Consider the following 26,338-nt stretch of genomic DNA (forward strand, 5'->3'; position numbering starts at 1 on the left):
TCAAAGGATAATCCCGAACAAACAGAAGTTCATAGTTAGCTTAGGATTAAGGTCAAGTTACCTAGGTCATCGCTTTGAAATCGTCAGTCTAGTACATCGTGAATTATCAATCTCGGCCTTGTACTCTATCAACTTTTCAGTGTCTCAGACTTGTGCTACATTAGGAAAAGATATCCATATCTTGAATAATCATCAATAAAAGAGATAATTCATATCCATCTCTTGCCTTAACATTCACAGACCAAAAAGTTTGAATAAACAAGTTCTAAGGCTCTTTTGACTCTATAACCTTTTATAGTAAAAGATTTTTTTTGACGTCTTGCCTCCAAGACATGACTCACATACAAGTAGGAAGTTTTCTTCTAACTCGCTTAGAAGTCCACTCGTAATCAACCTCTTAGTCCAATTGACATTTATGTGACCTAATCATAAATTCCAAAGATGAACATTTTCTTTAGAAGAAATCTTTTGTCTCTTATGTTGAGTAGTTGTAGTTCTAAACATTTCAGTATTTAGAAGCATTTTAGATGCTAACGGCCTTATCACATACAAATTACTTTCTAAATTTGCAGAACCAATATTAACACATCTTTAGAAATAGAACGCTCTATAGTAAAGTTGATTGAATAATTTTGTTCAAGCAAACATTTTAAATAATAGAATAATATATATTAAATCAAATTTAATATCTATATCTAAAATTAAGTACTCAATAACTTAAATATCACATATTTAATTTCATTTGAATCATATTCAAATTATGTATCTCACATAACCTATAGTTTAATATGAATCTCATTCATATTAGTTTTAATTTTAATCTATAATTTTAACATGAAACTCATTTTTATTAATTATAACTTATAGTATTATATGAATCTTAGTCATATAACTAATACCTAAATCTATTCAAATATTTATCTCTCACATATTATAAAGTATAACTTTGAATCTTATTCAAAATCAACTTTATATTATAATGTATCTATATACATTATACTAATTGTATCTTATACAACTAATTTCTTTATTTAATTTGAACAATTCAAAGTGATCTAAAATTAATTGATTCTTGTTTTTCCTTAGTGAGCTAACAAGGGAACCTTATGAACCTGAAGATTAGAAGCTCCAATGATACAAGATTAATTAATTAAATTCTTTAATTAAGTTAATTAACATTCATTAACTACAGGTCTCTCCATTAAAGATCTATAGTTGCACTCTTCGCACTGTAGATATATTTCTGTGTCCATGGATATAACTAATCAATAGTAAGTCGATCTTTCATGAATCACTCGTAAGTATAGCTAGGTCAAATTATCGTTTTACCCCTGTAGTTACATCTAACTTCTTAAGTACCACTGATCCCTTTAATAAACAAACAGTTTATAGTCAATTCCTCCTGGGTCAATGAGAGGGTGATGTCTCAATGTTCGAGACCCGAAATCTACCCTTAAAGGAGCAACTCATCTACTTACCTTAAAGAGGGGAATGAGTGAATTTCATTTTATGTAGCTATGTTCCCAATTCCGTACTCGAAAAAATCTCCAAAATGATAGACATATTGAGTCGGCGAATCTGGCCACTCTCACCCATACAGATCAAAGGACTGCCCTCATAGAAAAGAGTTCATAACTCATTCAGGATTAAGGTCAAGTCACCTATGGTCATTCTATGAAATGTTAATCTCTTCAATTAATGGCGTTACAAAGAGAGTAATCATTTTACGATTTGGTCTTATACCCTTTGTATAAAATACCTCCACTCGCATGTTTTCACATGAACGATTGAGATCAGATCCTTTGTGACACTTTGAAACTCTTGTAACAATTACAAAGTGGACTGTATCCGTAGTGTCACTAGGATAAGGCACCCAATTTTATCTATATTCTACATACCATATATGTTATTACTTGGATATGATCCACCTGTATGTGAACCACATATATGTTTAAGTTACATAAAATAACCTTGTATCTTAGTTTATTGGATCGAGCTAATGCAATCTAAATGTCGAATAAACTTATTTTACTAAATAAATAATTTATATACAAAACTTACAAACTACAAGAACCATGAGATTCAGGATACCAAGCCCAAGATGATATATATTAGGACTATGTGTATGTCTACTGAATTTACTCACAACATATGCAAAATCAGATCTAGTATAATTTACTGTGATTATATTTCGATAACTTCTAGATTTCTCCATAAGTTTTTGAATATCTAAATCACATAGCAACCATAAATCATCAATCAACATTCTGGTTTTTCAAGATCTTAAACATTCACAATGATACAAAAATGAATGACTTTATATTTTCAACCAAATGAAAACGCATGTATGTATACTTATGTACACATAAGATCTTGAAAGCCCTTATAAAAATCACTCATTTTATATAGTTGGACAATATCTTAAACTACCATCAAATTTGACAAGCTTCCACATAGATGGATTATGCATATTTTTATACTACCAACAAGTAAGGTATTAGACAAAATACTATTACAAAGCTCCACTAAATTCAAAGTAATAATAATAATAATTTTTAATTTCTTGGAAATTAATGTTCAAATATAATTTTTTTTTTAACATGACATTTTATGAATCCCATGGAAACTTTATTAAATATAACACTTGAAACATTATTTCTATCCATGCTAACATGATAATTAGACTTGCTAAAAGTTATCATTATAACATCCAATTTGAGATATGAAAAGCAATACAGTAAAAATAATATTATTGTTTTCTTAAATCACATGCCATGAGACAATTTGCTACTCATGAACTATTTACATATATATGTATGAATATGTATGTATGTGTGTGCATATATATGTATGTGTATACGTACGTATGTATGTATGTATAAGTATGTATGTATGTATATATATCATACTCAACTATAGGAATGAAACAAAATTGCTAAATTCTCGTGGCATATATAAAAATTTAAAATATTTGTTGCGACGTTGAACTAAAAATATAGGAAAGCCAACCTATATTAAAGTTCATTCAAATTCAGCGATAGAAAGTTCATCTATTTTAAGTTATATTGATGGAAAAATTACCAACCAAAATATCCTCAACATATTTAAAAAATAAATTTGGATTTGGACCAAAATTTGAACCAAATCAAGAAAATCTCACGGTCATCACTATCCAAATTGACAGTGACTAAAGAAAATAAAAATTGGAAGTGTTTGTGAAACAAACCACTTAAACCACAAGAGAAATTCAAACTCTCTAACAAGAGCTGATATGAGAGTGCCTACTTTCTATCTTTTATTAATTTTATTTCTCAATTTGGAAGAAAAATCTTTCTTAATTTTAGATAAACTCTTAGCAATCTAAAAAACAGAGAATTGAACTATAATCTCTATCAAAATTTCTTTCCATCAACAAAAATGAAGCTGCCATGATTAAATTAAAATCAAATATTCACTAAAAAAGGTAGAAATATGAAATTAAATGCTTGCTATAGAAGAAATGAAAACCTAACAATCTCAATGAGCTCTATTGCGCCAAAGAAAGTGAAGAAATCGAGTATATCCACTAGGATATTCATATTTTTACAGAAACAATGATTTTTTTTTTCTTTTGAAGTGGAATAATAGTTCGAGATTTTGAAGTTAGCAAATTCGTTTTGATCAAGAAAGTCATGTTTGAACTCGTCTATGGCACAATACGACCGTGTTGGATTTTAGATTGTGAAGCCTAACGATATTAATTCTTAACACAAATGACTCATTTACTTCTAAAAATATTATAATGTCATTATATAATCACACTATATAGCCTTAAGCAAGAGGATATTTCTATTTTTATATAATTATGATTGTTTAGACATACATTTTCTTTAAATTATACTTGATTCCTTCCAGAAATAATCTTAAATTCAAAGGAATATACACACCAAATTAATATTCATCACTCCCCAAACTTAGATCATTGCTTCTTTTTTTTTTTTCCCTTTTTCAAGCAATCAAAATAACTCATCAAGAAAGAGCACAAATAAAAGCTCTTTAACTATTTTCATTTTAAAGGAAAATGTCTTTTAAACTAGAGAAGTCTCATACTTTAGTGCCAATCATAACCTTTTAAGTATACTCACATGAATTCCAATTTCTCTCTTTCAAAACAAAACTTTGCTTGTCTATTCTAGCCGTCAAACTTAACCCTCCTAACTACTAGTCATTGAACTTAGGATGGTCCTTGTGCTTCATAAACTATACTTTAAACCTGGATCTAATGCATCAAGTTCTGGGAGGGATTTGTAGGTTGAGCATATTAGTTGATCAATTTGGTCTGTATAGTTAATTTAGTCCATATAAAACATTTCCAACTTGTCTTTAAGTTATTCGGAAAGCACAAATATTTTCTTCTACATTTTATTTAACCATAACTTAATATGTCAACCAGCACAACCTATAGTCATATAAAAAAAAATATATCAAAATAGCATTGCCATTGGCACGAATTAATACTTTTAAAATCATTGAGATTAAATTAATTATTTATTTACAATTATGAATAATAAATTATATATATTTCTAAAGTCGTACAAGCACCAGTGGTCTAGTGGTAGAATAGTACCCTGCCACGGTACAGACCCGGGTTCGATTCCCGGCTGGTGCAGTTTCTAATTAATATTTTTGGGGCAATTTCTTTTCGTTTCTTCTCTTTTTTGAAAAATTCATATTTTGGCCCTAAATTACAATTATCGATCCTGGGAGGAATTTCTTCTTACCTCAAATATATTTTAATGTTGTGACTAAATTTTAATTACCTCAATTATCCATTCCTATTAACATTGTTATTATTTAAACTTTTTAAAAAAATATAGCTGGGTTAATATGGGTATTCTGCTGATGAAAAGATGAAGATTCACCTTTCGTGCAAATCCTCGTCTTTTCGAAAGATGAGAAAATATATATCTAAAAAAAAAAAAATTTGCGGTGCAATAGTTTTCGATTTCTTTGGTTAAAAACAAAGTGTTATTAGGGTAATTTAGGATCTGTTTGGTTCACAGTTCGGATTCTGTTTTATGTTTTCAGATTTACCAAGTTCAGTAAATATGTGTTTGGCAGATAACTCAAATTGTGTTTCTGAAAACTGTTTTCGAATTTCTGTGATCCAAACAAAGAAAACAACATTTTTATGTTATCATTGTATTCAGAATTTGAATTTTAAAATTTAAAATGCATAATTATATTAAATAAAGATAAAAATATTTAAAAATATAGTATGCTACGTTATAAACTCAATTCAATTTTTTTTAAAATATTAAAACATGTATTATGTACTTATTATGAATTAGATTAAATTCCAAATTTGGTCCTTATGGTTTGGATAAAGTTAAAAGTTATTCTTTAAAATTTAGAATTTAGTTATAACTTCATATATAATCCCTATAGTTTGTTAAATCCTCTTAAATAGTCTCTACCATAAGAACTATTTATAAAAATTTTATCAAATTATATGAGTAAACTCTAATTATAAACCATAAAACCTATAGGGACAAAAGGTTCAATTCATCCTATACATTACGTAATATTACAAAATAATAATTATACAATCTTTTAACATAAATCATATTCATAAATAACTTAGTATTCGCTTATTATCAACTAATATTTAGTGGATAACTACAACTAGTTTGCAATTTTTTTAAATTAAAATTCAATTTCTTAATTCTGCTACCAAACACATATATGAAAATATGAAATACAATTATGATTCATTTAATTCCTTGTTTTCAAATTTATGTTTGCAGATTCTCTACCAAACAAGCCCTTCTAGTGGATTGTTATAGGGATATATTATCAAAAAGGACTATATGAGAAACATTGATTTTCTCCTTTTTTTTTCCCTTCTAGTGGATTGTTATAGGGATATATTAGATAATTTCACATTTAAAATCATTAAATAAATTATTTTGCCCCTATTATTTAGTGTCATACACAATAAAAAATCTAACTTTTCTCCTATGCTTTTAGAATCAAACATGAATGGTATTAAATATTTTTTAAAAAAATTAGTTTCCTTTTTCAACGTGAATGATATCTCATTCATTTAAAAAAAGAACTATTTCAATTTTGATTTATTTTTGGGACTTGACTTAAGAGTAAATCAAATTTTCTCTATATTTTAAAAAAAAAATAGTTTTATTTTAATTCATATATCTCAATTCATTAGAAAAAAGTTTCAAATTTGATTTATTTTTAAGATTTGATTTAAGATCGAATCAAAATTTCTTTATAAATTCGATCTTTACACTCCAAATTTTCATCAACTATCTTTTTCTCCATTCCTTTCTCATGTTTTTTCTCTTTTTCTACTTCGTTAACAACTTTTTCCTTTCTTGCAATGTTATGTTTAGATCTTTAACTTCAACTCTAAATATTTTTCCATAATTGATAAGGTGTTTTTTTCTCGGAATCTCAATCCTCCAATCACATTCATCTTTCTTTCACCGTTCCTTTTTTCCTTTTTATGAATAGTTTTTATAATTGGGTGTGAAATTAAATTTGACTCCCCATTTTTTCCTTTTTTTTTCCTTTTTATGAATCTTTTGACTCCCCATTTTCCCTTAGTTTTTTTTTCAAAATTCCCTTTTTGCCTTTTTTTCCCTTAATTTCCCTTTTTGCTCTTTACGTAATTTTTTTAAAACCTCATTTTCTGCTCTTCAAATAACTATTTTTCTAACGTCTCGTACCCTTTTATTATAAAACCTTTCGACCCCTCCCTTTTAAAAGCTTTCAAGTATAACTTGTTCTTTATAACACGATCGAAACTCTTTATAAACAAAAACTTTCATAAAATTAATTTGTAGTACGGTGAACTATGTTCAAGATTTCTGAAAGGTTAATAGTTGTTTCATTTAGTTTTATAATTTTTTAAAATTTTGGTAATGGACATGAATGAATGGTCATTGGATTCATGTACTATTCACCCATTATCATGATTTCTTCAAATTTTCTCACTCCATCAAACATCTTAAATTTTTACAGCTCTTTAGAATTTGTGTGAATGGAGGATTTTCATGGATTTTTTTTTTTTTTTTGGCAAACATAGACAATGAACAAATCATTTGAAATTTGTGATCATGTTATGAAGATTAGGTTTGGATTTGACTTGACTGGTTTTTATTTATTGAAGTGTAGAATTTTTATAAGATTGTTTCTTTTTTTATTATTATTTGATATATTTATAAGTGGTTATATTAGAGAATCTCTCGCTTTTCCCTTTTATATTTCTTCATAATAATAATTTGTAGATTTCTATTTTGTATCTTAGTTACAAATATATGAATGCTACTCCTCATTGATATTTATGCAATCCCCGAAGTTCTCCTTATAATGCTTAAAAAGGTACAATTATTTTTTCATTTAATATGTACATAAAAGATACATAAATCATTTTATTCTTAAATTCTGGACTTGAAAGGCAATTTAAAGGGTATTATGATATTTTGATATACAATTTTGTGAATCTTTTTATTCAAGTTGTGTAAGTTTTTATGGCATATGTTTGTTCATCTTCATTTATAGTTCTGGTATATTATTAAGAGGCTTTATTGTTATTGATATGTTTCATTGCTTTTTTTAATTACAATTTGAGATAAGTTTATTTTCAATTGATATTCATATCTTAAAGAGAAAAAAAAAAAGTTGATTGAGATGAGGTAGAAAATCATTGGATAAAAAAAAATAGAGAACAAAAAGGGGAGTGGGAGATATGGAGGGAGAGTAGAGAAAATTAGGGAATAACTTAAGAATGAATAGAGATATAAAAATAGGGAGTTATTATGTAAAAATTTATTTAATTTTATTCTTAATTTTGAAGATACAATCATCTATTGCATTACATCTCCATAATCTCATAATTTTAGGTCTCCATCTCCATAATCTCCTTTTTGTTATTAAAAATTGGATAAATGAGAAAAAGTGAGAAAATAAAAAGAAATAAGATGTTTAAATGAATTGTTTTCAATTTCTTTCTCAACTCAAGATAACTTTAAATAAATTGATTGTTTTGGTAATGAAGTTTCTTTTATATATATATATTTGAGCGTCCTTAGAAATGAAAAGTTCTTCTTATTCATTTAAAATTTTGATATTTAAAAAGAGAGAAGAAGTGGGAGATCTTTTAAAGATTGAGGAATGAAATAACATTGAGATGTTATTATTTCAAACATAAAACTTTTTTTTTTAAATCTTTCATTTGTATCCGTTATTTTTTTACATTCATAATCATTAAAATTGTTTTTTTCTTAATTAATTATATGTAAATTTATTTGATTGTGAAAAGTCAATGGACAACTAAATTTATTAATTTATTTTTCTACGTGTCACTAATGTACCATGAGTATTTATGCATTTTTGTTTAATTTTTTATATTTCATTTTTCCTTTTTCAAAATTTCATTGTGTTCTTTGTTTTCATTCTTCTTCTACTTTTCATTCAATAATTCAAGTTTTCTTGTATTTTTTTTTCACAACATAAATTTATAAATATATTAAAATATTTTTAAATTTTCTCGAATTAATAAAATAGAATAACTTTAGAATTTTATTCACTTAGGTATTGTATTATTTAGAATCTAGGGCACAGATATTAAATGATTATTATAGACAATTTAAATCAAATACAATGGAATGAAACAGACTACAACAGGAGCTGGAGGTCTTATAAAAATAAATATATGAATAACCAGGCTTTTATTTGTTCTTTTCCCTCTAAAGTCACTATCTTCGAATTATTACTTCATGAAATAATAATTAAAAAAGGTTATTATGTTACTTTTGTATCATTTTTATTTCACAAACTTTATTTGTATCATATTTTAATTTTATTCATCCATATATATATATTTTTTAAAATATTCATCCATATATTTTTATATATTTTTCTCTGGTATAGTTTTAAATTTCACATCAACTATTTCAATTATAAGTGTATTCATTCAAAAAAATTTATTTACTTATTGTCTAAAAAACTTTCAACACCATTAAAAATATCTCATATCCATGGTCAATTAACTTGAAAACAAGAAACTATCTTTAAATTAATTCTTTTCATGTCAATATTTACTTATTAAACTCCATGAATGTTAGATAAAAAATTTATGTTGAAAAACTATTAAATTACAATTAAAAATTTATTCTAAACATTTATGTAAAAAAAGATTTAAACCACATGCATCGTACATGTCTCCCAACTAGTACTATATAAATGGTGGAGAAACACTCATTTAGTGGATGATTGTAGGGATATATTAGATAATTTCATATTTAAAATCATTAAATAAATTATTTTGCCCCTATTTTTCAGCCTCACATGCAAAAGAAAACAAAATCTAATTTTTCTTTCTATTTTTTTGAAATCAAATGTAAATGGTATTAAATATTTTTAAAAAATTATTTTCATTTAACAGGTATGATATTTGATTTATTTTTCTTATAAAAAAGCAATTCAATTTTGATTTAATTTTAAAATTTGATTTAAGATCAAATCAAATTTTCTCTATAAATTCGATCCTTATATTCCAAATTTTCATTGATTATTTTTGTCATGAATCTCAATCTTCCACTCTCTCTCACTATATACATTGAGTTTTTATTTTAGATTCAGACTAGATTGAATAACAAATCTATATTTCTACCATCTAAAATGAGGCTACGGGGGAGAACATTTGATTTCCCCTTTTACCCCTTTTATGGATGGTTGTAGAGATATATTAGGTAATTTCACATTTAAAATCGTTAAATAAATTATTCTACCCCTATTTTTTAGCATCACATGTAAAAAAATAAAATTTTTCTGCTATTTCAAACGGTATTAAATATTTTTAAAAAATTATTTTCATTTTAACATCAATGATATCCCAATTAATTTAAAAAAGAATCGGTTCCCATTTATTTTCAAAACTTGATTTAAGATTAAATCAAATTTTCTCCATAAATTCATCCCTTACGCTCTATATTATTATTGATTATCTTTTCATCTCTTTCTTTCTCAAGTTTTTCTGTTCACTTTTTCTATTTCGTTAGTAACTTTTTGTTTTCTTTTGCAGCGTTATGCCTGGGTAAAGTGCCTTTTTTCTTCAATAATCTATTTTTTATATGGTAAAACAATTGAGTATAAAATATGTATGAGCTTTGCCATTGAAAAGAATCTCAATCCTCCACCTATGTTTACCTTTCTCTCACCGTTCTTTTTCTTTTTTCTATAGATACTTTTATAATTGGGTGTGAAATTAAATTTGATTAATTGTATACATTGAATTTTGATTTTAAATTTAGACTAGATTGAATAACAAATTGTGAATTTTCAAAACTAAAGGAATTAAGAAGTTAATCAAATCATCCGATAAAAAAATAATTAATGTTTGTTTGAAATGGAATTAAGAAGAAGCAATGCAAATAAGTTTTTAAGGTTTATGTCCAAGAAAAGAAATACTATTAAAAAACCGTGGAAAAAAATAATAACATTTCAGTTTAAAATAAAGTTTCAAATTAGAAGATAATCACATTATCCAAATCTAAATCAATTTTTTTTTACTAGACGAATGTATTAAACATTTTTAAAGAATTAATTTCATTTTAACATAAATGATATATCGATTCATTTTTTTAGAAAAATCAGTTTCAATTTAGATTTATTTTCAAAATTTTGATTTAAGATCAAATCAAATTTTCTCTATAAATTCAACCTTTACATTCTATATTATCATTGATTATCTTTTCCTCTCTAACTTTTTGTTTTCTTTCTGCAGTGTTATGCCTAGATAAAATGTCTTTTTTCTTCTATAATCTATATCTTTATATGGTAAAACAATGGAGTATTATTTATAAATTTTGCTATTGGAAGGAATCTCAATCTTCCACTCACGTTTATCTTCCTTCCACCGTTCTTTTTTTTTTTTCCTTTCTATGAATACTTTTATAATTGGGTGTAAAATTAAATTTTGCATACATTGAGTTTTGATCTTAGATTTAGACTGAATAAATAACGAATTGCGAATTTTCAAAACCAAAGGAATTGAGATTTGAAAAGTTTTTAACATAAATTCTATACACAATTACAACTATTTTATAATAAATGATGGTTGTGTCTTTTTAAAAAAGAACAACGAATAAAGTGTAAATTGGAAAAATAAGATAAAAAAAAGAAGAAGAAGTTAATCAAATCATCCAATAAAAAAGTAATTTTTATTTGAAATAAAGTTTAGAATTAAGAAAAAACACTGCAAACAAGTTTTTAAGGTTCATATCTAAGAAAAGAAATAATATTAAAAACAGAGAAAAAATATAATAACATTTTACTTCAAAATAAAGTTTCAAATTCGAAGATAATCACATCATCCAAATCTAAATTAAAATATATTTTTTTACTACACGAGTTATTAAAAATATTAATAAAGTTAAAAGGATAATCAAATTATCCAATTCTAAATAAATAAATAAATAAGAATTTTGTGGGTGAAAAAATTGTATGTTTTTTTAATTTAACGAGGATTATCATGAAATTAAAAAAGTAAACAAAGATCTTTTGCTTAAAATAAAAGTTTGAAACTAACAAATAAAATCATCTAAATCAAAGTAAATAAATAAAAATATTTTTTTAAACTAAGAGATGATTATCACGAATTAAAAAAAAAAAAGAATGGAAAAGATATTTTGTTTTAATTAAAATTTAAAATTAGGAGGATATCTAAATCAAAATAAACAAATATTTTTTAGAAAACTAAAAGACGGTTATCACAAAAATTTAAAAATATATATTTTTTGGATTTAAATTAAAAATTGAAATGAAGAGATAATCAAATCACTCAAATAGAAATAGAAAATAATTATTTTTAACTAAGAGACTATTGGATGAGAAATTTTCGACCAATCACAAATTGTCATGTCATTTACCAAATTAATGACAAAATTACAAATAATTGAATTTGGGACTAATTAGAAGTTGACATATGTCCCAAATTGAAATTGAAGACATAAATTGGCTAATTTGGTGTTATGTGTTTTCATCATGATCTTTAAATTGAATAAAATTAATTTTTTCTAATTTGATATTATCATTTTGGGCTAAAATCCATCGAAAAATAAACTTAATTTAGCCAAATAAGACCCAAATACAATTAATTGAGTCCAAGGTCAAGTCCATGGACCAACCAAACCCAAGCCACCTAAGAACTCTATAAATAGAACAGTTCTCCTTCATTTGAGAGGTCAGAAATTTATTTTAGACATTTAGAGAAAATTCTCCACACTCATAAGACTCCTTGACTCCGGAAGATCGAGTCACTCCTTGAAGCTCAAGTTCTAAGGATACAGGTGTTTCCTCAAGTCAATTGTATGCATTCAACTGAGAGAGAATTAGAGAATCACGTACTAGAGATCGAACCACACCCACATCAAATCTACATCAACACAAGTTCAACTCCACAAAACACATTTCTCCATAACCTTGTGGGAACAATTTGGCATGTCCAGAGGAATATCTCTACCACTTATCTCTCTCTCAACAATCAAATCAAGCAATGACATAAAAGAAAGCTACATTCAAAGTAACTGTTGCAAGCGACAACTACATAGGACCTGTCACCCACAGTCGTTTTAAGAAGATCATGCAGGAACAAGAACAAAGTTCTGTCCACGTGAAGAAAATCTTGGAACAGCTAACAGAATCTTCTAAAGGCGGGTTCGTCACAAAAAAAAAAAAAAAAAAAACTCTTATTTCATAACTCTGCTTCAAACCGATCAAGGAAAGAATCACACATTGATGTGATATATGTCATAATGGTTGATGTAACGATCGAGGCAGCCATGGTAGAGATGGAGAGAAAACTATAGCTCCTAATGAAAGCTGTTGAGGAGTGATATCACGAAATCCCTACGTTAAGAGATCAAGTGCAAGCTCAAGAAACTGCTGAGATGAGTCAAGCTCTAGCTACCAAAGCCAATGACAAAGGAAAGACTTTCTTGCAGGAAAACTAGCTGCAACAATCCACCTTTGTTGCCTCCCTATCAATTCAATAGCTGCAGAATGTGATCAAAAACTCCATAAGGGCTTAATATGGAGGATCGTCACAAACTTCTTTTACGTACTCCAAGTCGTACACCAAGAGAATTGACAACTTGAGAATGTTAGTTGGGTATCAATCTCCAAAGTTCTACCAGTTCGATGAAAAGGGAAATCCAAAACAACATGTTGCTCACTTCATTGAACTTGCAAAAAATGTAGAAACCAGAAGAAATCTGCTAGTAAAGCAGTTTATCCAAACCTTGAAAAGAAATGCTTTTGATTGGTACATGAATCTGGAGCCAGAAGTGATTGACATTTGGGAATAACTAGAAAGAGAGTTCTTGAACCACTTTTACGGCATCAGGCATACTATTAGCATGATGGAGCTGACAAATGCCAAGAAGTAGAAGGGAGAGTCGATCATTAACTATATTAATCAATAGAGAGCTCTGAGTCTAGATTGCAAAGATAGACTCACTGAATTATTTGCAATGGAAATGTGCACCCAAGGCATGCATTAGGGACTTTTTTACATTCTACAAGGGATAAAGCCCCATACATTTGAAGAGCAAGCGACTCGCACCCATGACATGGAGCTGAGCATCGCCAATAAGGGAACTAAGGACTTCTTGGTTCCTGAGATGAGAAAAGACAAGAATTAAACCAAAGGCACTGAAAAGATCGCAAATAGTGCCACAAAATAATCGATGGCCATTCATGCGACCCCACTGAAATTTTCCTCCAAGTGAAAATAAACGAAATTTGAAAGAAAGCATGATGAAGGTGATTAGCGTTGCCCAACTCTTAAAGAAAGATAGGATAAGTTTTATCCATTCCCTAACATTAATGGTGCAGACATGCTAGAGCAACTACTAGAAAAGAAACTTATTCAACCGCCGAAATGCAAGCGACTGAAATAGTCAAGAAAAGTAGATGATCCTAACTACTGCAAGTATCATTGGGTCATTAATCATCCGTTGAAAAGTGTTTCATACTAAAGAAGCTAATTCTAAATTTGGCTCGTGAAAAAAAGATTGAGTTGGATCTTGATGAAATAGCTTAGACAAATCCTACCATAGTGGCAATTACTTCAAATGTTTCACCATCAACATCATTTTATAATCAAAGGAAAAGCTTGATCAAGTTTTGGACCTTCGAGCCTATAGTTGTTTTGTTTCCACAGAAGATCATGATGGATGACTCTTAAAGTAAGGATGAGTCTTTTGAAGAGGATGATGAAGAATGGATCATTGGGACTCGCTAGAAAAGAAGAAAGACAAGTTCCACCAAAAAAGAGTTGCACGTCTATCGCAATTATAGAAGAGGAGGCAAGACTCAAAAAATAAAGGAAAAAAAAAGGCATGGAATCCCAAGCTCATGTAGGAGGAAGATGAGGATTTCCCTCGACCTCGACGTCTAATAACTTTGGTAAACTTCTTCCCAGAATCTTTCATGATGATTGTTAAAAAAAATTACAACAAGTCGTTGTATGTCATGTTGTCAGCATAATAGAGAGTGAAGATGCTTCTTCAAGTTCACTAGAGGACTAGGTAAAATCAAAAGACTTGTCGTTATTTGATATAAATGAATTTTTTGTCACTCCTTCAAGCAACTAAGAGTTCTCTTATTGATGCGTTGTTAGATTCAGGAGCAAAAAGTTCAAACGCCCCAGCCCCTGTGGTATGCACATGTGCCTCCTGCTCCACGACCACAGGCTTTTCAGATGAATATTTATCATTGGGGTCAAAGGTTCATAATAGGCCTTTATTCGTCGAGAATAAAGAGTTGGTCGAATTCTAATTGATAATGGATCAACTATCAATATAATACTCAAGTCAATAATGAAACAATTAGGTATCTTGATGGAAGAATTGTCAAATAGTATGCTAGTAATTCAAGGCTTCAACCAAGGCGCTTAGCGAGCGATTGGTATGGTACATTTGGAACGTATTATGGCCCCTAAAGATCAATGCATTGTTCCATCTCATAAACTCGAGGACCACTTATAAGTTGTTACTGAGTCGTTCTTGGATTCATGGAAATGGAATGATAACTTCGACACTGCATTAATGCTTCAAGTTTTATCAAGATGGTGTTAAAAAGGTTGAAGTAGACTCCAATCTATTCTCAAAAGCAGAATCTCACTTCATAGACACAAATTTTTACTTGAAGAATGATAAACATCGGAGAAGCTATGCCTGTAGAAAGCTCTATAATTAAAGGTGAGAATAAACCCAAGCCAAAGCTACAAGCGGATGCAAAAAGTGAGTCAAGCAACGAGGCAAGTACTTCTGACTCTCAAACGAGTGAGGCACCCACTAGCCCTACGAAGACTAAAATTTTAAAAGATGAGAAAGCTTCAAATCCTCCAATCTTGTGTTATGTTCTTTTGTTAAGACGTAAGAAAAGTGAGTCACTATTTACATAATGCTCAAAAGTTGCCAAAAGCAATCACATAACCGTTGAAGAAGTAACAATTCAAAAGAAACTTAGCAAAAAACTTCCATCTTCGATCTTATCAAGCCTTCAATTACTCAACCTCCAATCTTCCAAAGATTGGGTATGGCTAAGACAAAAGAAGAAGATCAATGTTTAACATCTACCTCCACTCGAACTTCAGCCGTTAAAAGGTTAGGTATCTCTACATCAAAGAAAGATTGACCTTAAAAATCTACTTTTGATCGTCTATAAATGACAAGCAATCAATATGAAAGAAAGATGAAAATCTTGAAGGAAAAACCATTTCATAAAGAAAACAACAAGAAGATTCATAGTCGTGTCCCTTCATGTATGAAGAGGAAGTTGTCCATTGACATAAATACAGAAGTTTCCTTGATGGTGAAGCCAAAACTCATCATATTGATGAATCCTACAAATGAAGAAGATGAATGAAGCCATGATGAAATAAGAGCTTCTGAAGTTTAAACGCAGAAGCTCCTTATCGCAAGAGCCTAAACTGCATGGCGCTCTTGGCTCGCATGAGCTAAAAAGGTGAACGACTAAAAAAATACTTATTTGAACTATGTTATGACTTATTCCTTATTCATTATAAAGGGCATGTAGGTAGCTTTAAGGAAACTTTAAGTTTAGTCCAGTAAAAAAAGCAAAAAATAAAATAAAATAAATAAATAAACTTTGTTGAACTATGTTATGACTTGATCCTTTTTCATTATAAAGGGTATATAGGTAACTTAAAATAAATTTTTAGCTCAGTCCAGTAAAATAAAGCAAAAAAAAGTTTCAGTTGAACTACGTTATGACTTCATCCCTTTCTTTGAGGGTACGTAGGAAACTTAAAGACATTTAAGCCCAGTCCATAGAAAAAGGTGTCACAACCACCTAAGTGTAATACTACAAATTTAATGTTGTTCATCTCTAGTAAGGAACAAAACTCCAAATTGAAGATGATCATCTCTACTGGGGGCTGATGGAACAAACACTTATGCAGTGGAAGAAATAAAAGATCTAAAGTACTCTAATTATGTTAATTTCAAAAGAATAAGCATGTAATTAAATTAAAACAAAGGGATAGAGAATATACAACCTTTGTAGTCTTCATTCTTCTCCAAATTCGCTCCAATCTTCTAACGAACAGTTCATAGACCACCACGAGAGTCTTTCTGACTATTCTTCAGCCTTAGAACGGGATGGTTTGATCCGATAAGTGGCCAATTTGTATAGGAAAAGGGTAAGAAATTGAGAGAGAATTAGGTTAAGATTTTTCTCAAAAAATCTCATAAAAGTCCACTTTGCCAAGAAGATTAAATGATATAGAACTCTTCTATTTATAGGCTAAATCATGCCAATCATGCAAATTTAAGTTAATAAGAATTTGACACTCAAATTCCACTAACTCAAAATAGGATTAGTGTCTTCAAGTGGGATTGACATCTAACAATGCAAAAATAAGATTTTCCCCTAAAAAATGTTGAATTTTTCCACTAACTTGGTCAAAAGTCTATCTTTGACTCTAAAAGTCTAAAGTCAACATCTTGACTTTTGTTGCAATTTTGACCAAGTAAAAAAATTTTGACTTTTGTTGTAATTTTGACCAATTCCATTTAATTTCAAAATTAATTATAATAATTAATTTAAAAATAAATTAATATTAAATAATTATTTTAATTTAATATTCAATTATTAAATCCAACGCTAATCCCAATTAATATGAATCTTTATTCATAGTCTTGATATTTAAATTTTATTTAAATATCTCTAATTCTCTCTTTATATGTTTAATTCATAATTAACATTAGGTTAAATATATAGAATATAATCAACACTTTACTCCAAAAACCAAATTCGAACACTTAAAACTCGTTTGTCACACTGTTCTAAGGTTTAGTCTCATATAAGCTAATAGGGGGACCTTATGGTCCTACAGATCATGGACTCCAATGATCCTAGATTAACTAGCTAAATTCAATAACCCAATTAACCAGTATTTATTAACTACCAGGTCACTCCACTAAAGCCTAGTAGTTACACTCCCCTCACTGTAGATATATGTCTGTCCACTTGATATAACCATAATCAGTAAGTCAACCTTTCATAGGTGGTTCGTAATAACGGCTGGGTCAAAAGCTGTTTTACCGTCGAGATTACATCTTGCTCCTTAAGTCCCACTAATCCACTAATGAACATTTGGTTTGTGATCCAGTCACCAAATCGAGTCCCTCTTGGGCCAATGAGAGGGTGGGGCCTCTTGTTCAAGACTCGGAGTCAGCACTTAAGGGAACAACTTCTCTATTATCCTTAAAAGCAGGTAGGAGTGAATTTCGTCTTGCACCCTATGTCCCCAGCTATCTACCCGGTCTTACCCTAAAATGGGAATCCTATTGAGTCAGCGCTGTTGAGCCAACCTTCACCCATGCAAATCTAAAGATAATCCTGAATAAATAAGAGTTCATAGTTAGCTCAAGATTAAGGTTAAGTTACCTAGGTCATCACTTTGAAATAGTCAGTCTTAAATAGTAAACAACATTATAAAGTAAGAGTGACTTATTTCTTGACTGGTCTTATACAAACTCTTTGCACATAATGCCTCCACTCACATGTCTCCACATGAACGATTCAGGATCACATCATTTGTACGAAATACAAAGTAGGCCGCATCCAATAGTGTTCCCAGGATAAGGTACCCAATCTTATCCATATACTATAGACCATTTTGGCTATCTACTCGAACTTGATCTACTTTTATGTTGCTACATAAAGTCTAAGTATTAATGTAATAGTCATATATCTTAGTTTATTGGATATAGGTTCTTTCTAAAATCGAAATGAGCAATTCATATATTCAATAGCAACTTTATTGAATAAACCTCAATAACATCTTTATTGATAACAGAATAAGTTTATTGTTTACAAACCACGAGTTTAGGACGTAAAACCCAACAAACTCCCACTTGGACTAAAACTCCATTGGTAACACATATATACACATAATGTTGAGCTTTTGAGTTTTAGAGAGAAATACAATAAACTAGGGCATCACATACCCATGGTTTGTCTTCACTAGGCATCATATACCCATATCTTCATTAGGCATCATATACCCATAGGTTTTTCTCCCACTTTCCCTAGATTATATAAGTCGTAGATCAAGACTCACTAGGTGACCCTCAAACACTTTAGCCGTAAGGACCTTTGTAAATTGATCAGCATACAGTAGACTTCTAACTTTCAACATATAGGGAATTAATCTTATATCCTCAACTCCTTGAGGTGATTCTCGATGCCATCATCAAGTATTGATGACATGAGTTTCTTCTAAACCCATGTTATTATCAGGCTTTCACACAACCCTCCCACTACGCTAAGGCATTCTCAAGTCTTGAAAAAGATGGATCTGACTAGTTCTAACAACTCTTGTTATATAACCAGCTTAATCAACAATGCTTGTTGATTTTCTGTAACATCTATGGAAATTTTGACGTACTACTAGCTTATCATAAGACTAGTGATCTCTCACATGGTATTCTTCAAGAAAAGTAGCATTTTTTCAAATACTTTTTTTTTCTTTTGGGTTGAAGAAGTATTTAGCTTTTGGGCAGCCTACGGATAGGCCTACTTTTGAATGACATTCAATCGTTTAGTGTTTTTCACCAATACATGTGTCAGTCGTCCCCAAATTTTGAAATAAGGTAAACAACCTTTAAGTGTTGTAAAAAAATTTTACGACCTCTCAATAACTTATATAAAGTTTCAAAAATCTTCTTAATGAAACCTATGTTCAAAAGTATATAGTAGTGTCTACTGTGTATACCTAAATCTAATTAGGCAACTGAGCATAACTCACTTATCAACCAAACCATGTCTAACAGAGTTCTGTTTCTTCTTCTCAATCCATCGCTTTGCTGAGGCATCAGGTGCAGAGAGTTGTGATTAGATTCCATGTTCTATCAAATAGTCTTGGTATCTCAGGTCTATATACTCTCTACCTCGATCTTATCGAAGTGTATTAAATGTTTTACCGAACAAGTCCTTAACTTTAGCTTTATACATCTTGAACTTTTCAAGTGCTTTAGATAAATTAGGTAAACATGACCGTACCTTGAATAATCATCTGATGAGATATCCATACCCTTTTTGTGCTTTAACATTTCTAGATCCACTGAGATCTGAATGCATGAGTTTCAAAAAAATTTTATTTCTAAGACCTTTTTCCAGATATTGATCTTTTAGCTATTTTATCCTCAAGACAAGACTCACATGTAGGTAAAGAGTTGTCTTCTAACTGGTTTATATGACACTTTTAACCAATCTCTCAATCGTATTGAGACTAATGTGACCAAATCTTAAGTGCCAAAGAAATGTACTCGAAGAAACATTTTAACTTTCGTTCTCTGTTTCAACCATTTTTAAATATCTCGATATTTTAAAATAACCTTCACTTTGGTTGGTTTTAACATATAAGTTATTTTCTAGTAGAACAAATAAAAATACTTCTTTTGCTAATGAACACTTCATTTATGTCAAAAGATACTTTGTACAATTGTTCTTATAAGAGATAGATTTCTTTACATCTCAAAAACAAAAGTACATTATCTAATATAATGAATCTATCTCTGGATAACAACTTCAGAAACTCTCATTGATTTTACTGAGATAAACTCTCCTGTTCAAAACCCTAAAAGTTATCTTGCCTTCTGTAAGCATTCTTCAGAAACTAGTTTCCTTGTTTTGCTTTTTCGGCTTTCTTCTCCGCAAGGTACTTTGCAGTTTCTTTTCTAGTGCCCGTCCTCGTTGCAGTATAAACATTTTCCTTTATCTGCAACTTTAGCCTTGCCTTTGTGGTCAGTATGAGTCTTCCCTTTCCCTTTACCCTTTTCATTAGAACACTATTGTTCTTAGAAGAAGTAGGGTCAAACTTTGTCCTAGAGGACAATCCTCTATTGATCTTATTCGTGGTGGCAACATTTACCTCCGCTTTCTATCCCTTGGATTTCAAGAGGGACTGATAATTCTTAAGCTTATTGAGAAGAGTAGTTAAGTTATATTCTATCTTGTTCATGATCGCATTTGTGCGAAACTATAAGAAGCTCTTCGAAAGAGATTCTAGAATAAAACTGACTTGACTTTTCTCATCTATGATAGCTTCGTTTACTTCTGCCATGTTGAAATGGACCATCATGTCCAGAACAGTTCTCTAACAGAGGTCCCTTCTTTCATATTGTGGTTATAAACATACTTGATGGCGTCATGTCTAAGGGAGAAGGATGGTTGTCCAAACATCCCCCGCAGAGATTCCATAATCTCTTTAGCAGTATGCAAACCATCATGTTTCTTAGCCAAAACATCAGATACGCTGGCAAGAATATAGACTCTGGCTTTTTCATTTTCCCTTGTCCACTTGTCATATGCATCCCAACAGTTCGATTTGCGTTTGAGCCAGAGTTTGGAGGACACTCCTCAGTTAAAAAAAATCTAAGATCATCGATTACTAGTATTGTATTCAAATTTGATTTCCATGTAGCATAATTATCCCCACTTAGTTTCTCAAAAGCAAGTAGTTGTACAAAAAACCAATCATGTTGAAAATATAAACAAAATCTATTAGTGAATTGCTATAAACCTTTTAATAATATCTAATCTGTCTAACCCTGCTTTGAGCCCGCCTTCTAAGCCTGAGAGAAAGGATGAAGGACCGCAGATACCACTCTTTTGTGATACCTACTACCCATCTGAACCTCTTTACTCTCATAAAACTTTAAGCCAAAGATGTAAACAACTGTTTGATTCAACTCATTTTATTACAAACATTACAATGTTTGTACAACTCTCAAGCTTAACTATAAAGTTTAGATTAACAACTATAAAACCCAGAAGTGTGACTGTGGCTGTGGCAGACCTTGACCTTAGCAACACCCTGGAACTGTTCACCTTTTGCTACCTGGGAAGAAAAACATGAAAGAAAAGAATGAGCTTCAAGAAGCTCAGTGAGTGGTAAGCAACTTCTAGAGTTTATTTCAACTCATAATAATACAAGTATATCACAAATATGAGGTTACATTCAAACCTCATCCTTGAATGAGTCTGAACTTGACTCTACCTACATGCACGGTAGATATTTAAACTGATACTTGAGTCTGTTCTCAAACTCTACCTACACACACGGTAGATAGTTAAACTGATACTAATCATTAATGCTTACTCTCTTGCGTTTGCTATGTTTCCTATGTGCACATAGATCCCTGATTATGGGCTCAGAAGCTAGGCCTGTCGGCCATCTGACCATCCCATATGAGGTTCCTCTCACAGGCTCAGGAACTAGACCTCTCGATCCTCTAACCATCCTGTGAGGTTCTGCTCTCGGGCTCAAGAACTAGTTTTATTGACCCCCTGACATCCCATTCACATATTCTCATTCTCATGCTATTTACTCATTCACAACATAAGCATATACATATATTCTATATGCTTAAGACTTAAAGGAAATTACCACTCACCTTGGTAGGGTAGGAACCTTCCTCTCTAGAAATTCCTTGGTTTCCTCGTGCTCCCTTTTGAACCCTAAATTCCATATTCAATTTTAAGCTTAGATTACTCATAGTTCCATGCTTTATTTTGAAATACTTCCTTCTACAAACATACTCTAAAATATCTCAGGAAGCTTATCTTAAAATCTTATTTAGAACTTTTTGTTGTTTGGCCGAAATTATCAAGTGATCAAGACTGGCCCAAGCTTACCTGAGAGCTTGACCATTCTGTATTTTCTTCATCCTCTAGCCTGATTCCTTGGAGCTTCTTCTCCAACAGACTTACCTTGAAAACTAGACTCTCTGAGCTTTAAGATAGCTTTAAAATCACTCAAAACACATAAGTATTCTGGGAGAACTTCTCGTCCCAATTTGATGCTACTTCCAGACCTCATTATCCGACAGCATCTCCTCCTCTTGGAACCTCATGATCTTCCTCCGAATCTACCCTCTAACACTCTTCCTAATGTTTTTCAAGAGGATTTTGGGTTATGAACTGAAGAGACACTCTATGGTGGTATTTATAGGCCAAAGGAACCGATCCTTCTCATTTCTTTAAGGCTTCCAATGCAAGACACCTCCTACTTTAGCAACTTTGGAGTGTTTACACCAAGCTTTACCACCACCTACTTCCATGTCATTCACCTACTTCCATGCCACTCACCTTCTTGCATGAAATTTGAGTTGTCTTCCTCATGCATAAGACTTCTTTGCATGAAACTCTATTCGTCCAGCTCCTACTAACTCAAGCTCAACCTTCTCTCGGTATAGCCACTTATTCGGATGAAGCCATCAGCCTTGTGTACCGTAAGCCTCAGCAACACATAAACATTTGGCCCATGGTCTAGCCCATCATATAGTTCTTGCACTTCATCGCACAGCTCTATCATTTAGTTAATCTCTCGTTGTTGATGCTTGATTTTATGAAGTGAAATTATGGATGATATGCGATGGTGAAATTCTGTTGTGCACTCAAGTTTCCTCAGCAGAATCTAAGTGTAAATTCCACTGAGTTTCTTGGTAAGTCCAGGGTCGAACTCAGGGACTTGTGAAAACAGATTGCGATGGTAATTTTTATGAAAACTTTGCGGTAACTAGAAACTCAATTAATTGTGGGTTTGTTGTGGATTGCGTTAATGAAAAATAAACAAATGCGGCGGATTTGAGAAAAGTCAGTTGTGTGATAGATGCACTGAGTATGCAGATGAACGGGTTGAGAAGATCTTTAGCTAGCGTTACTTAGGAATGCATCAGACTATGCAATCATGCTACAACCATGCACAGCAAGTCATTTTCCAATGCAAATGCGATGCTCCTAAGTCTAGGACGCATGTGTTGAATGCAAAAGTATCCATAGAGCTTATCCCTAAGTCTCTACTCTTTTCCTATGCGATGATGCAAAATGCATAAAGACAAGGTGACCGCATATAATCATATCCTATCTCTAGGATGCATGTGATGCGTTGATAACAAATAGTACTTATTCCTAAGCTTCTATCTCTTGATTATGCATTCTAATCTGACTCTCCCGAGCCTAGATTCTAACCTGACCTTCCCAAGCCTAGATCATGTCCTTAGACTACCCTCCTGAGTATCTCTAATGGACGAATGAAGCATACATAATACAAGATAATCGCATAGAATGAAGATTCCCTAGTTGTGCTAGCTAAATGCTTCTCAACCCATTCAACAAATTTAGCTACTCATGCGTAAATAACAGAGAGTGTACAAATATAGAGAAGGAAATTCCATTTTTATAAATGAGTTTAAGTACAAAATAACAATGGAGGATAAAGGTAGAGAGTCTGGTAGCAATTCTTTGCTGACCGAGGCATTTACACTGTCAATCTCTATCGGTTCCAAAGATATTCCTGTTTCCGCAGGCGTCGGCCCTCCCTCTGTTCTGGCAGCTTCCGACGCTCTCTCAAGCTTATCAGAACGATCTGTAGGCACAACCTTCTTCTCTCGCATTCGCCTTGAAGTAAAAGAAAATCTAAAAACCAGGCTAAACTCGTAAAATGGTGAACTCGTGAACTGATTAACTGATCCACCCCTTTTTTGAAGGATACCTCTAGTATTTATAGAACATCCAAGGTGAACGGCGAATTCTCTCTCATGATTTCATAGATGGGACGACTTTAATTCCCCTGACTGATGCGCCGAATAATTGTCACCAAAAAGCTGAATGTACTTGTTATCGTTAATCGGCTGTCAACTTAATTCAGATTTGACTGTCATTAACTTTCTATCCCATCGCGATTAATTAGCCTTTCACTCAGATGCGCCCACCATGTTGCGCTGACCAAGTTGTGGCAATCTTTCTCGAGCAAATATTTGCGAACACGATCACCGCAAAGCCTTGCGGTAATGCTGCGCTCGACCAATGATTTCCTATGATCGCAATTTCCGCCTTACATCATCGCATATTCTACACAAAAACACAAAAAATCAACTGTTCTAATGCGACGAACGCATGCGACTGCAATATTATGAATCTGATGCTTTTTGGATGCAATTTAACATGTTTTATCAACGCAAGTCAGCATTGTTTAAGAACTTAGTACTTTGATAACGTGCATTTTTGCCCGTTATCATACCCCCAAATTTAAACAATGCTTGTCCTTAAGCATAAGCTAAAGATTTCCTTTAGCAAGTCAACCGCAATGTTCTTTTCCTAGACTTCTCAAGGTTACTTCGTTCAAATCCTATATACAAAGTTTCCTTAAGTCTTGTTCAAGTCTTCTCTCAAAATATTTCTAAGACCTAAGGACCGCAAGCTTAACCTTAAAAAAGACTTTACTAACTTCCGGAACATTGCATGATTTATTTAAAAGCGAAAGATTTTTTTTTTCACCGGGGTGTCAAATGATTTAACCCTTGCATATTTCTTGTCATTGTTATCCTCTTCTTTTTTTTTTTCTTTTCTGACCTTGCGTTGATCCGAGTGCCTTGCCTTCATTTTGGTTTGCCCCCACGTGTGTCATGCGGACATCCAACTACGAACAATGCGCTCTTTCTCAGACTAAACTCATGCCTACTTGGCAGTGGAGTTGCGGTCATTTATTCATGCGTTGATCCCGGTGACTTACTTTCGTTTTGGCTTGCCCCCACGTGTGTCATGCGGACATCCAACTACGGGTAAGTGCCTTTCACAACTTAACTCTTATCAACATGGGTTTCCCATTGCGTTGACAGTGGAGTTGTTATTCTCAATATATATATATATATATATATATATATATATTAGCAAGGTTGAAAATAAATACCTCACCCCCAAATTTAAAATGCGGCAATGTCCTCATTGCCAAAAGATTGAAATGAGTCATGTGATGTTCTTAGAATGCTTTGTAAAGAGATTTTGAAAGGAAGCTAGCAAACCCCTAACTTCTAGAAATATTTCATGAGGTAACTATTTTAAAGTTAAGTTGACTCTAGTATATATGAAAGAATTTAGAAGTATGTTTTTCATCATTGAAATCATAATGGGCAAAGAGATACCATGTGGTAACTTACTAAATTTATCCATGTCAAATGATTATGGTAATCAAAGAGGATGCGGTGATAAATCGTTTAAAACTAATATACGATGCGATAGTGTAAAATTTGAAATATAGATAAGGAATAATACACCCCCAAATTTGCATTGTCACTCGCAGTGTGTATTGATGCATCCATCTTTGCGGCGATCTATCTTCTTTGGATTGTGGTGATAGAGTAAGATAAGTGGCGTCCTTGCGTAACATCTCTGCAATCCAACGCCTTGATCGTTGCAAGAAAAACAGAGAGAAAGTCAAATTATTTTTAAACAGAACAAACTTTTTTTTTTAAGTAAAGAAAAAAAATATGCAATAATAGACAAAATTAAGATGCTGAAAGTTCATGAAGTATTAATGCAGGAAAAAGGATATTCAAAAGAGTTGTGTCCCTGATGAGGTTGAGTCATATAATAACTCAGGGACCACTTATTCCAAGTTGGGTTGTTCACGTCCATGGTGGCTTTTCCCTCTTTTCTTTGTCCTCTGGGATCTTTACTGCCTTAATCCGAAGTTTTTCTCCATGAATATTCATTACAATCTCCCCCTTGCGCACATCAATTTGAGGCGACCGGTCGAAAGGAGTGGTCGTCTCAATATGATGGGCGCATCTTCGTTCGCTGTATAATCCAAAATGAGGAAGTCTGCCGGTAGGATGAATTTATCGATTGAAATTGCGGCATCTTTCAACTTTCCTTCAAGGTGTATTCGAGATCTATTCGCGAGCAGGAGAGTTTCCTTTGTGGGCATAAGTGTGCTGGCATTCAATTGTTTGAAGAT

General features: G+C 31.5%; 1 non-coding gene across 1 annotated transcript; it reads left to right on the forward strand.

Annotated features, from left to right (window-relative positions):
* Positions 1 to 4,577: 4,577 nt before the first annotated feature.
* On the forward strand, positions 4,578 to 4,648 carry TRNAG-GCC (transfer RNA glycine (anticodon GCC)). The gene has a single exon. It is a non-coding gene; the product is annotated as a tRNA-Gly (tRNA).
* The last annotated feature ends 21,690 nt before the right edge of the window (positions 4,649 to 26,338 follow it).

The sequence above is a fragment of the Benincasa hispida genome, chromosome 5 (genome assembly GCF_027475165.1).
Source record: "Benincasa hispida cultivar pf3 chromosome 5, pf3_genome.v1.1, whole genome shotgun sequence".
NCBI lineage: Eukaryota > Viridiplantae > Streptophyta > Magnoliopsida > Cucurbitales > Cucurbitaceae > Benincasa > Benincasa hispida.